This window comes from Monodelphis domestica, chromosome 2, assembly GCF_027887165.1.
Source record: "Monodelphis domestica isolate mMonDom1 chromosome 2, mMonDom1.pri, whole genome shotgun sequence".
In the NCBI taxonomy this organism is placed as follows: Eukaryota; Metazoa; Chordata; class Mammalia; order Didelphimorphia; family Didelphidae; genus Monodelphis; species Monodelphis domestica.
Genome location: NC_077228.1, coordinates 408336555 through 408348643, shown reverse-complemented (window position 1 = coordinate 408348643; position 12089 = coordinate 408336555). Strand labels below are relative to the sequence as shown.

Sequence of the window (12089 nt, the reverse complement as noted above, 5' to 3'; positions counted from 1 at the left end):
TTTGGAGCTTTCTTAGAGAATCCTTTGATTCAGTTCTCCTTATTTTATCGTCTGAATCTATATTCAGGTGAGATATCATCCCTTAAAGACCTTCCCCTCATAGTGTCTAATGATCCCTTAACCATTCATTTCACTGCCCCAAGCTTTGGCTCATCTACACCTGAGGGGAGCCCAGATTGCCCAATTTTGTTTGTTTAAATCAAGAACTGCAAATATAATGAAGAATCAAGTTGATTCATTCCAGAGTTCTCTAGATATTTCAAACAGCAGATTCTTTGAATATCCCAGCTTGTATCCCTATTCTCTTTTTGTACTTTCTGGGCTTCTCTCTGGTTTTATCTCCATATCATTTTAAAACTGTTATCCTCAGAAATGAAGAAAATTCTCTAGATCAAGTCTGATGGCAGAGAAGATGGAGTTATCATTTCCCTATTCCTGAAAGATATGCCTCTTCTAATAAAGCCCAAGAGACCATTAGCTTTTTTGGCTGCCACATTACACTGCTGAATTATATGGAGCCTGAAGTTCACTTGAATTACCAGATCTTTTTAAGAATGACTGTAGACTATCCATTCTTCTGCCATCTTATTATACTTGTGAAGTTAATTTTTTTTTGTGCCCACATGCAAGACTTTTCATTTATTCCCTTCTCTGGAACTTCTCTGGAACAATCAAATCTCCCTTCTTTCCCCATGGACCTTAAGTTTTATACTTTCCTAAAACCCAGTCATATTACAACACACGTAATTATGCTGCAGAATTCTATTCACCTTTTGACTGGGTTACTTTTATTTTAGAAAGAATTAAATAAGCCTGACATGATATGGGATTTTTTGCTATTCTTTATGATTTTGCATTGTGGCAATGTTATGAGATTTGAATTTAGCACTAGATGTTAATGGATAGGATGACACTACCCTTTTCTGAAAAGTCTCCTTTCCTTTACTTCTCATCAATGATATCTTCTTTCCCTCAACTTCATATAAATATAACTATTAAACTCTTTAGCTATTTATCTTGGACCTCAGAATCAATGACATCTGGATGAGCAATCTTTCATTATGCCCCCCTGAAACAACATCCTTACCATATTTGTTATGTGATATCTGTTATCTACTTTTTTTAACCTTTTAATGGTAAAGTTTTAAACCATTTTCACTCATTTGACAAGGAATATAACAGACATCTGGGGGAAAAACCCACAAGGGATTTCTGTAAGTGAAAACCTGCTGTAGAGGCTTAGAAGGCGGTAATACAAGGTATGGGCACTTTTAATCAGTGAAATTCACCTCTAGTCCTAGTTTACTCAATGTGTCCTGTTTCAAGCATTCAGGATCTAAAGTTCTACTCTGTGGGTCCATAAAACAATTTTAATCTTCGATCTGTTGGCAATGTTCTTTTCCCTGTGTTTTTTGAAAATGACACAAGCATATCTTATCCTAAAATTGCTCCTTCAAGACTGGGTTGAAAAGAGTGAGGCCATACCATTCCTCTGCCAAGCCACCTATCCTCCCCTTGATGATGGAATCATCTAATAATATTTATTAAGCACTGTTGTGTACACACCATTGTGTCAGGCACTCCATGCACTTGCCAACGGCAAAAAACAATTATCTCCTCTTTCCATCAGGAGGTCTGCCCAATTCTCTGGGGAGGGACCCAGGAGCTTCATGTGTATGTATGCTTTTTCATCCACAGTGGGTGGTCTGTTGGCTAAATTTCTCTAAGTTCCCTCTTCACTGGATTTGTTCTGCGACCACTGCATTTCTCTTTCCCTTGTCTGAAAAAAAGATTCAGTGTTGTGGAGCACAATGGCCGAATCAATCATGGATAATGTCTAGTGACATTTGTGGCTTTGGGATTGAACTGCCATGCTAGTTTTGGAAAGAAATGGCATTAGAAGCAATTATGTGGGAAAAATATGGGTAAAAGAAAGGCTTTGAAACAATCAAGGAATTATTTCAGTTTCAACTTCTAGCAATTGCATAGAAGGTTTAAATGGAAAAAAACCACAACTCTCCCTAGAATTATATAGGTTACCTTTGTATATGCATATGTCTTGGTTCTTTGATTAGGCAATAAAGATCTTTTTGTCAGAGAACATGTTGTAAATATTTTTAAATCCATAGTAGAGCAATGCTTGATACAGAGTAATTACTCAGTATTCATATTGATTGACCAATGAAAGAATTCTTCTGTCCTTCTATAGTATTTCTGTAAGAAAGGAATAAATGATAGGTTTAGAATGAATTCTAGTAGTTGAGAAGAGAGATAAGAAATTTTTTTGCTTGGAGGAAAAAAAGTTTTTTTAAATCTAATTCATATATCAGCTCCAGTTGCTCATTAACTCTTGCCATTTCTTCCTTAGAAGCACTTCTCTCTGCCTGTTGCTTGCTTTCTACTCTTTGGCTACCACTCTAGTCTAGACCTTCATCACTTAATTTCATGATTGTTCTAATATTTTCTTCAAAATTCTTTATTGACAAATTTAGATTGCTTCCATTTGCAAACATATTCCTGCATCTCCCTCTTCAAAAAGAGACATCCCTGGGGGGCAGTTGGGTAGTTCAGTGGATTGAGAGCCAAAACTAGAGAAGAGAGGTCCTAGGTTCAAATCTGGCCTCAGACACTCCCCAGCTGTGTGATCTGGGAAAGCCACTTAATTATCATTGTCTAGCCCTTAACAATCTTCTGCCTTGGAACCAATACATAGTATTGATTCCAAGATGGAAGGTAAGGGTTTTTTTTTTTTTAAAGAGACATCCCTTATAACAAAGACTTGAGACAGAGGGAAAGCAGTAGGGAGGAGGGAGATTGAAGAAGAGAAAGAGTCAGAGACAGAGACAGAGAAGGAGAATGAGGAGAAAGAGACTGATGAGGAAAGAGAGATTGGATGAGACAGAGTCCAAAAAAGCTAACTGGGATAATGTCTGAACCTGAGAGCATATAGCATTATAGATTTAGATCTCGAAGTGATGTTGGAGGTCATCACATAATGTCACCTCATTTAAATGGTGAGAAAATCAAGACATCAAGAGGTTTGGTGATTTGCAGGGTCACACAACTAGAAATCGTCTGAGGTGAAATTCCAACTCTTCTTTCAGGTCCCATTCATTGTATCATGCAGCTTTCTCAATGAAATGCTCCAAACTCAGTTCTCCACCTTTACAAAGAAGGGAGGGAGGGCAAGAATAGTTCCTTAACTTATCTGTCCTTTCTCCAATCATTTCCTCTTAAATACATCCTGCCCATTCATTATGTGTTCCCATTTCCATATTTTATTTCCATATTTTATTTCCAGTATTGAGTCCAGTGTGTGGATATGCACATAGTATGTGCTTAATAAATGCTTATTAACTCCAACAGTTCAGTGGATGTATGATTGGTGTGTATGCCTTCTTAATCTATGCGCTCCTTTAGATCCTCTATAAATAATCTATTCATTATACTCAGGGTCTTTTTCTAATTCTGTTTGCATTTCCTGGATGCAAGTATACCATTCTACCTTTTTGTCTGTTACCCCTCATTCTCTTCTTTTCCTAGTATACATTTCATAAACAATCTTTTTTTCCATTTTTCCCACAGATCATCATTGGAAATATACTTCAGTGTCCTTTTTACCTCTGGTATGACCCTCCTCATAATGTGGAATTTGGATTTCAGAAGATTTAAGTCCAGCCATTGTCACAGATACTTATTAGCTGTGTAATCCTGGGCAAATCATTTAATTTGGATAGGCTTTAGTTTCTTAATCTGCAAAAAAAGGAGATAATAATAACACCTACTTCATATTTGTTAGTAGAATCAAATGAAATAAAAAGAAACCAAATGTTTATATATGATAATATATAACATACATAACAATATATAATATACATGAATACTTATAACATAATATATATAATATAGGGATATATATCCCTACTTTTAGCTAAGGATTAATTTTCTTAGGTCTTTAGTGTCAGTGACATAGAACATTTGTGGGACTCATGGTTAATCATTTAAGGACTTCTGTTATATTTACATTATTCTTTCAATAAAATGTTCTTTGATATAGTAAAAAAATGTTCTTTGGGTCTCCTGTCATTTTGATTCTTTGGCTACTATGAGATCTCAAGATTTATACCCATACAAGAGAGTGTTACACCATCACCAAGAAAGTGTTAGTGTTAAAAATATGGGATTGTTTGTGTGAGGGTGTGGGGAAACAGCTTAGGATAACTGGAAAGCATAACATGATTTTCCAAATGCAATCCAGCTTGTTCCCATCCTCTGAATCCATTTGGACAGACAAGACCACATTTTCCAGAAGGAGGTATGAGGTATGTGTAGGCAAAAATAGCCCAAGTGACTGAACATAGATGTAACCACAGAATGTCAAAGGGATTTTAGCAGCCCTCATATGCTTATTGGTTTATTCATGAATGGCATAATCAAAAGGACCTGGGTCAACTCAATCCATATTTGTAAAGGGAAACAATTCATTTTGTACTCCTAAATAGGAGATAGCACGAATCCCAGTGTTCAGGTATTCATTTAGATCAGTCTAAAGTCCTGGAAGAGCTAATTAGTTCTTAGTTCAATCTCATGTTTTTGGCAGCATGTCTTAATTCAGGACTAAAGGGACCCCGGGGGGGGGGGGTTGATGAGGGTTATATCTCAGATTGGCACATTTCAGTTAACAAGCATTTAGTAGTACCCGCTATGTGCCAGGAACTGTGGTAAGGGCTGGAGCTATATATATAAGGAAAGGCAAAATTAGACCATGCTCTCAATGAGTTCCTATTCAAATGTGGGAGACAATATGCAATCCATTGGTAAGAAGATGTATTATATAGTAAATGGGAGGTAATCTCAGAGAGAAGGCACCAGCTATAGGGTGAACTGGGAAAGATCTCTTGTGAAGGTTCCATCTGAGCTGAGTCTTGAGGAAGTCTTGGAAACATGAAGTAAAGTTGAGGAGGGAGTACATTCCAGTGAAAAGGAATGGAGCCAGGAGATGGAGTGTCTGGTATGAGGCCTGTATCACTAGATTTTAAAGTACATGGAAGGGAATAAAGCATAAGAAAACTGAAAAGGTGGAAATGAACCAAGTCGTAAAGAACTTTAAGTGACAAATGGAGAATTTTGTATTTGATCCTGGTAACAGGGAGCCACTGGAGTTTAATGAGTAAGGGACTGGGTAGGGTGTGATGTAATTAGATCTGGGCTCACGGAACATTAACAGCATCTGCTTAGAGTATATATTGGAATGGGGAGGGAGACAAGTCAGGGAGACCAATCGGAGGGCTATTGCAATTGAAAGGCACTGAAGGTAGAAACATAATATCTTTATCCACTTCTGTGAAATTATGGCTAGTTAAGTTCCCTGTGAAGTTGATATGTTCTTAAATTCTATCAACTATTGCATGTTCCTATTCGATTCCGGACAGTTTGTTGACTCTGTTAAATATCTATTATATGTGGAAACATGTAATCTTAGTAGATTAGCTTTTGAATTATGTTTAATGGTCAGGACAATAGGTCTTTTCATCCATTTTTTTTCTGTATGTATTGTCAGTCTGGTTTCTTTTACATAATCATGGGTCTCACTTAGACATTAGCAATATCAAAGGCCAACAGGAGAATCTATACAACCTTTTCATCTATAGAGGATTTTTATTCTATTTTATTTGGACCTAGCATACTATATTCTTCATGATTGATATAATCACTTAAAATTAGGAAAAAACCAAAAACCTTGCCTTCTGTCATATAATTGATACTAGCTATCAGTTCCAAGGCAGAGGAGCAGTTAGGGTTAGGCAATTGGGATCAGGTGACTTGCCCAGGGTCACAGAGCTAGGAAATGTCTGAGGTTAGATTTGAATGGAGGACCTCTGGTGTCTAGGCTTGGCTTTCTATCCACTGAGCCACTTAGCTGCCTAACAAACACTTTTAATGAGCATAGATCTTCTTTTTTCATGGATTATTGAAGTTAATAATAAGAGGGCTGTTCAACAGAATTATCTCTGTGATTACATTAACCAAGGAATACAATACATTCTTAATATATTCCAGTGTGACTCCTTAGTGGAGGGAAGCTTTTAAGGCACATTTCTCTCTACAAGGTCAAGTGAATTTTTTGTAACCAACAAACAATTGTCTCAGTAGGATCTTATATTTTCTGAACTTTTCCATCAGCTGTTACTATAAAGATAAAATCTGTTGAAGAAAATTGTTGATGATGCCAGATTAATTTTCCTTAAATTATAATACAGGCATCCCTCACCTATTGTGGAAGTTATGTTCCAGAAACCTCTGTGATAGCTGAAAGCCCGCTAAGTAGTGGTGTTATATTTATTTTATTATTCTTTGATGGTAAGCATCTTCCTCTGGAGCTTGGGTTCACTGCCAGAAGCCTTAGAAGGCACAGAATGTTTGGGTGACATAGGGCTTGAAATAAATTCAAACTTTCATGAAAACTTCACAAAAACATAACATCACAGAGCAATATTATGCACAGCAATCAGATGTAGATGTGAAGTGGACAAAGAGATATTGAATGTATGGACACAGTGAGGGAGAGCAAACAGACTGATGCTACAGTCACTGAGCCAATCAGCATCCAGGATATAGAACATAGCGCTGTGGTTGGTTGTCTTTCATTCCATCAGCCAATAGTGTGCCATGTACAACCTCATGTTGGCAAACTTATGCAAGTGGTAGTGGTATACTGCATTTCCATTGTGTATAGCACAATATTCACCCATAAAAATGCTGTGATATAGTGAAAACTCTGTGATATAGAATTAGATATGTATTTTTAAAAAATCCATGGTACAGTGAAGCTGCAGTAAGTGAACCACAAAATAGTGAGGGATGACTGTAGCTAGCAAAGTGCTTTACAAAAAAGTTATTGAATTTTATATTTACAACAATCCTGGGAGGTAGATAATATTAATCCCCTTATTTTACAGATGAAGAAATGGAAGCTGAGGTGCCTCAGAGACATGTAGCTGGTAGATATCTGAGGCAAGATTTAAATCCAGGTCTTCTTGACTCAAAGTTCTTTATACACTCTATACACTGAACCTCCAAAAACAGTTAAGCACAATGATGTACACAAGAATCCCTTTTATGATATCTCTGGGAAATGGTCATCCAGTAGTGGCTTGAAGACCTCCTATGAAGTGTTCCCCATTAACTATCAAGTACCCATTAATTACTAACTATCATTCCACTTTGGGATAGCTGTAATTGTTTGGAAGTTTTCCCTGACTTCAAGGCCAAAATCTGTCTCTTCATAACTTATACCTATTTGTTCTAGACATTTTCCTTCACAATGTAGTCTCCAAATATTTAAAGACATCTATTGTGTCTATCATAGGTGTACTTAGGCTGTATTAAAGAATCTTCAAGAACTTGAACATTCTCATTTCCTTTAGCCAAATTTTATGTGACAAGAATTCAAAGTCCTTCATGTCTTTGACTCCAGAGCAAGTGTTCTTTCCACTATTCATTCTTTAAGACCTAAGTCAAATGCCTCCTGAAAGAAACCTCCCCAATCTCCCCAGTGAATTTTCCTCATGATCCCACAGAACATTTTGTCTTGTAACTTTGTGATGCATGCTTGTTGCTATTGTTGTTTGTCCACCATTTTTGAAGAGGACTAACAATATCATGAGGGTAATGCCTTGATTTGCACATGAGTTGGATTTAACTGAGGCAGAATTACACAAAGCTGTCAGTCTCACTCTCTCTTCCAGAGACATTGAAATCCAGTGGTAGGATAAAAGTCAAGATTATTGGCAGTGGCCCAGGATACAATGGATGACCTTGTTGGTGTCTTTTATGTTTAATCAAGCTCTGAGCACCTTCCTCAGTGCTTGCTTTGGCTACCATCATGACTACTGAAAGGAATAGTTCTCATCTGCCCAATGTGCCAGAGGAAGCCTTTACATACTTGGAGTAGACATTCCCTTAACTCACCAATAGATTTGAGACCTTTCAGATACCCTTTTTAATGTAGTCTAGCCATATGTTTTGATGCTTTATCTCCCTAACTGCCTTTATATGCCTTGAGGACTGCTTCTTATCTAAATTTTGGTAGTCTAACCATCCAAATTGATGCTTTATCTCCCTAATTGCCTCTACACTCCTTCAGGACAGTGACTGTTTTTTATCTAAACCTGGTGTTTTCTCTCCTTCCCTACCAGTTCCCACCACATCACAACGTTCTGCAGGTGGTAGATGCTTAATAAATATTATTTAGTTGAGTACTTACAATATCCAATAAAGTTAGACTCCAACAATATACATCACCAGCAGGTGTCACAATGGACTATTCTCTACTCACCTAAAAGTTCCTTATGTCTGAATCTTAGTGCAATACATTCTTTCCCTCTTTTGTCCATTCTGTAAGGTCCAAGTCCCATTTTGTTTTTCAGTTGCCTCAGGCTCTTTGTGTCCCTAAATAGAGGGTTTTTTTTTTGGCAGAGATACTATAATGGCCTGCAATTTCCTTTTCCAGCTCACTTTTCAGATGAAGAAACTGAGGTCAACAGGGTTAAGTGACTTGCCCAGGGTCACTCAGAGTACCTAAGACCAGATTTGAATTCAGAAAGATGAATCTTCCTAACTCCAGGCCCAGAACTCTTTCCACTGTGCCACCTAGCTATTCCAAATTCCATATATTTCATTTATTTAAAAATGGATGCTTGTATAAAATATAGAACCTCTTAAATCAAAGCAGGTTATGATTCCTAACCATGGGAAGAAAGCATTGGTTTCAAAGGTTTGGTCATTCAGAGCAAATTTTTCCCTTCATAAGTAGCAGCCAGTCTCCTCTCTGGATTTTTTTGGTACCCTTCACCAGCTGCTTGTTTTGCTTGTCCTTGCCAGCACCCATCCATCTACTGCTCATGTTTTTTAAAAGGCCATTTATAGTTAGCATGTTATGAATGAGGTGTTTTTTTTCTTGGCAGCTTTACACTGCTTTTTGATGCTGACAGGGGAAGCCCTGCCATTATTAATGGTATCTTTTTTTGAACTGTGAGCAGTCAACGAATGCAGCCACATACCCAGCCCCTGGCAAGCCATCTCCAACTTATACACTACTCAACTCACATGATATTCAAAGGAATGTTGAATAGAAAGAGGAAAGATGAAAAGAAAAAGGAAGTTGAAACTGGTGTAGTACATGAACCACAATTAGAGACTGATGCCTAGAGAAGGATGTTTCATCCCAGAAAGGAAAAATATCAAATTTAAGGGGACCAAAAGCTCCATCCTAAGTGTAATTTCTTGCTTTCCTTGGTCTTGTGGCAGCATCAGCTTTGGTATCACTCTAGGGGCATTTCCTTCCATTTTAGTAGTTTAGAAACATCACATTATTCCCAGACATATATTTTCCTTCCAGGGTCTCACTCAAGCCTATCCCTCCATATCCCTCACCTCTGCCTTGCTGCCCATTTGCTCCAGGTGCAGAAATGGGTAGTTATAGCTATGTTTAGCTGTCATGCCAGAAATGAAGAAAAATAAAGGAGCCAAACTTTTGCTGTTGTTGTTGTTTTATTTTTAAATGAAAGAAGACACTGTTTGGCTGTACTGTTTGTCCAAGTGTTAACAGGATGAGGAATGCATTCTGTTCATGTTCTCTTATAGCCTTGAACTTGAGAATGTTGAAGTTTTTCTCTTTCTTTTTCATTGCATCCCACTGAAAGGTTATTCCAGATTCACTTGGCAGTAGTCAGACAAGCTATTTCCTAATCCTCAAAATAACTTTCACTTTGAGTGTTTCCCAAATATCTTAAAATATATCCATGAACTGCATCTACACTTCACATACTGCATTTTTTGGATAAAATTTAAACTTAAAGAACAAACAGATGATGGACCTTTAAATAAAGAGAAGGATATTACAGCTCTCTGAAAATCAACTCCTTAATGATGAAAGAGAAAAAAGTAAAAAGATAATCAGGGCCCCAAAGTTTCTTTTTAAGTATTTCTATGACCATTCAAATTAACTTAACTCTTTTTAAAAACCTAAATTAAACTAACAATTCATCAGTTTTTAAAAAAAAAATTGGATTACAGTTTTGTAAGGACAGCTATTGTAAAATTTCTTGAGTTGAAAATAATCCTCTTTAAAAAAACCCCATTTTGTGAATGATGCAGAGAATGATGCAAGGAGAACTGTCATTTTGAGGATATGACAGACATTTCCTAGAGTTCTAATCTAGTCAATTTATGAAAATTTGGGCAGAAAAACAGATGATGACATCCAAGGCTTCTTTATGGTGGGTGGGTAAAATGGCAGAAACAGAGGGACCAAATTGTTACTATCCTCCCCTCCCCTTTTCCTGTTCAATCACCTAAAATGCTTAATCTGCCAAAAAATGCTGGCTAGATTCTGGCTTTCCTCTGGGATAGTACAATCTGATTCTGTGATAATGGGTTTCTCCCAAATGAACAACAGAGATAGAAACATCTGTCTCCCTGTCTCCATTTCCTCTTCCCAGGCCCAATTGTAGGCATTCCCTAAGGTCCTATCTGTTGATTTCTCTTCTTCCTCTATCCTTATTCCCTTCATGATCTCATTCATTCATTCATTCATTCTCATGGCTACAATTATGACTTCTATGCAATATCACTTCTATGCAGATGACATTCACATCTATATCTCCAGTTCTAATCTTTCTCTTGAGCTCTAGTCCCAAATTTCCATGTGCTTGCTGGAAATTTCTACCTGACACCTCAAATTTAACAGAAAATTTATAGCATCATGGAGTCAGAGCTGGAAGGGACCTAAGTTCCATCATCTCACAGATGAAAAAACTAAAGTCCAGGAAGGCTAAAAAAGTTAATGCACTTCTTCTACATCTTACAGTCAACATTAAAGGCAGGATTTGAACCCAGGTTCTTTGACTCCAGAACTAGTACTGTTTCTATGGTTCTATGCCATCTTCCCATGTTAATTTATCAGATTATCTTCTCTCTAAAAAAGTCTGTCTCTTGAAATTTCTATTTCTGTGGATGATATTCCCAGTCACCCAGAGTCAAAGCTTGTGAGGTTCTGAGAAAAGAATACTAGATTTGGAAATAAGGGACCAAGTTCTTTATGTGCAAACTGAAGAAGTTACACTTGAAGATGTCTAATGTCCCTTTTAATTCTTCTAGCCATCTCCTTTCCATTTCCATGGTTACAACCTAACTCAAAAAATTATCACCCCACACCTGGACTATGATGATAGCTTCTTAAATGGTTTCCCCTCCTAAATTCTTTCCATTTTTTGAACTCTCCTATGCAAGATTATTCTTGCTAAGGAATGACCCTCCATAGCCTAATCCCTAACCTTAACTTCCATTCTTTCCTAAACAAACTTTAAGCATCAGACAAATTGGACTATATCCCATTCCCCGAATGTACCTTTCCTTTCTCACCTTCTTCCTTTTGTTCACTTGTAAAAAACTGTTGATCTTTAAAAGAAATCCCTTGTTTCCTCTCCTTGTCCACAGTACAGTCAAGAAAATTGAAACACAATATTTGTTCCCTATTAGTTCAGGCTACTTTTTGGATCTTGTAAATAATTGTGAGTGATTTTTCCCCCTTATGTGACAGGAGAACTGGTCAGTGAAGACCTAGTTCTTCAACCTTTCAAGATTCCACAAGGCCACATATTAAAGGAAAGGAGACACAAACATTAGGCAGCTCCATTCCAGCCATGGATTTGCCTAGGAGTTTAGGTGCTCTGGGACCTGCCTTGGGAGGGGGAAAGGGAGTAACCCTTCCCATCCCAGTCCATTGGCCCTCCAGAGGGTTGTCCTTATATTTCATGACCTGCAAAAAGGAAACAAAGGTAGAGTTCCTATGTTGGAGTCTTCTGACGGCATATTTGTTTTCGGCTTGCAACCAGGGAAAAGGATCATGTAGTAAACACAGCAGAACAGTCCTAGTATAAGTACTCTTGTTCTGAATTGGAGAGCTGGGATCCTCCTTTATACAAGATCACAAACATACAGAAAGAGACCCCCCCAAAGGTCATGCTCCCATTATACTCACTTCCTCCTTACTTGATCATTCTGGGTTCGATTATTTTAACCTTGTT

At 37.4% G+C, this 12089-nt stretch overlaps 1 long non-coding RNA gene across 4 annotated transcripts in view; it reads left to right on the top strand.

The window, feature by feature from the left end:
• The window catches only part of LOC130457452 (uncharacterized), a 102569-nt gene extending 98540 nt beyond the window's left edge, over window positions 1-4029 (top strand). For all 4 annotated transcript variants that reach the window (XR_008916676.1, XR_008916674.1, XR_008916677.1 and 1 more), the window contains one exon: window positions 3586-4029. This is a non-coding gene — a long non-coding RNA (uncharacterized LOC130457452). The remainder of the gene's footprint in view (window positions 1-3585) is intronic.
• Window positions 4030-12089: the final 8060 nt, after the last annotated feature.